We start from the raw sequence: 2,258 nt of genomic DNA, 5'->3' as shown, positions 1-2,258 counted from the left end.
GTAACAGAATTGTAGTAGTTGTAATAGTAGTAGCAGTAGTAGTAGTAGTAGTAGTAGCAGCAGTAGTAGTAGTAGCACCAGTAGTGGCAGCAGTAGCAGTAATAGTAGTAATAGAATTCTAGTAGCACTAGTAATTGTAGTAGTAGTAATAGTAGCAGTAGAAGTAACAGTAGTAATAGTAACAGCAGTGGTAGCAGCAGTAGCAGTAGTAGTAGCAGTATTTAGGTAGAGCGGGTGTGAGGTGCGGTTCACACCAGCTAGTCACTGTCACCGCTGTCCGTGACGTCATGAGTGGGGGGAGGGAGCGAGGAGAGCACCTCGTGTGTGGGCGGCGGAAAGGGGAAAGGAGCGTGAGGCGGGTGGGGGCCGGAAGGAGTGGATGGTGGGTGGGGGGCGGGAAGGGGCGGCTGGCAGGCTTGGAGCGGGAAGGAGTGGGTTGCTGGTAGGGGCCTGGCAGGAGTGGGTGGCGAAATGGGATTAGGAAGGAGTGGGTTGAGGGAAGGGGGAGGGAGTGGGAGGAGATAAGGACAGGAAGGCGTGCTGGCAGGTAGTTGCCGTGAAGGTGCTGCTGGCTATTGGGCGGCCAGAAGTGCTGGCGGAAGTGAGAAGGAGTGGCTGGCGGGTGGTGGGGAGAGAGGTGGGGGGAAGGAGGCGTCTCGGACTGACACAACAAGATGGCGTCTCTGAGAAGAGAGGCAAGTGTAGTTTCCCGGGCCAGCGGCATGATGGGACTAACAAAACACCAGCAGGAGGTCTTTCTGTACACAACATGCACATGTACACAACACACGTATGGCTGTACACCTGGCGGCTACTCAACACACCTGGTACACTACTGGTAGCACACTTCAGGGAGGGCTTGGCCAATCCTGGTTATCTTGACCACCACTAAGTCTTTGAGGAGGAACACAATGCGATACACACGCGCACCACACAAGATACGCCGCCACACTGGCTGCAGACTGAGCGGCGTCCCTTTGGCTCAGTGTTTCCAGGCCGTTCGGTACTTGAGCGACACACAAAGGTCTACTTGATATACAGGGACTTGTTCAACCAACGAACACACTCATATCCACAAAAAACACCATATATCTACCAAAAAAATAAAAATAAATAAATAAATAGATAAATAAAATGAAATAGATAAATAAATAAATAAAATTAATCAAATAATTAAATTATACTAAATTATTAAAACTACTATTGCTTCTACTCTTACTACTACTATAACTACTATTACTACTACTACTACTACTACTGTGTGTGTGTGATATTGATAACAATTATAGTAACAATATAACAACAAAAACTTCTACTACTACTATTATTACCACTATTATTACTACTGCTATTACTAATATAAATACTACTACTGCAGCTGTTTTTGCAACAATTTTTAAGGCATTACTATTAATATTCACATAGTATTATTAGCAGCAGTAGTAGTAATAGTGTTAGAGGTAGTAGTAGTAGTAGTAGTAGTAGTTGTAGTAGTAGCAGTAGTAGTAGTAATAGTAGTAGTAGTAGCAGTAGTAGTAGTAGTAACAAATCGCAAATATTACCTCTACCACTACTACTACTATTACTGCTACTACTACTTTTTTCCTCTCACAAAGGCTTCTACTCTCCTTACTTCTATTACTGCTACCACTAGTATTACTACCACCACTAATACCACTACAACCACTACTACTACTACTACTACTACTACTACACACGCTTGCTTATGGAGGTCGTGAACAGTTCCATCTGGTACAAACTTAGCTGTGATGCGAGCAATGGTGCGTCACCTTGGTGGATCCCTGTCAAAGTGTCTTCTGAATTGTCTTTGCACTTCTTTGACATTTTCGTGCCTCCAGTAACACTTTATGACAGATGTTCTTTCTTCAAAGCTTTGTCTTACTTCTGACATTATTATTTTGGCCAACTGCTTCTGAAAAAAAAAAAAAAATTCAGTTAATTATAGCGAGTCAAACAAGGAGTACATTTTTGGATCTCTCTCTCTCTCTCTCTCTCTCTCTCTCTCTCTCTCTCTCTCTCTCTCTCTCTCTCTCTCTCTCTCTCTCTCTCTCTCTCTCTCTCTCTGTGTGTGTGTGTGTGTGTGTGTGTGTTTATACAGATAGATACAAATAGATAGATGTACACAGGTACAGACTTGTGCTTGTGGAGTATAAATGTAAGAGCATGAAGCACAGTGTGTCTCTCCCCACAGGCACCTCCCGCCTCACTCCTTGCTTCCTCCCGTCTCCCAGAGTCTA

General features: G+C 44.2%; 1 protein-coding gene across 1 annotated transcript in view; it reads right to left on the bottom strand.

The window, feature by feature from the left end:
* LOC135095325 (uncharacterized) overlaps positions 1 to 2,258 on the bottom strand; it is a 62,005-nt gene extending 59,747 nt beyond the window's left edge. Inside the window, exon 1 of the mRNA XM_063996091.1 lies at positions 1,791 to 2,258. The gene's annotated coding sequence lies outside the window, so the exon portion shown is untranslated. The remainder of the gene's footprint in view (positions 1 to 1,790) is intronic.

This window comes from Scylla paramamosain, chromosome 48 (assembly GCF_035594125.1).
Source record: "Scylla paramamosain isolate STU-SP2022 chromosome 48, ASM3559412v1, whole genome shotgun sequence".
NCBI lineage: Eukaryota > Metazoa > Arthropoda > Malacostraca > Decapoda > Portunidae > Scylla > Scylla paramamosain.
This window is presented reverse-complemented; position numbering and strand designations above follow the sequence as displayed.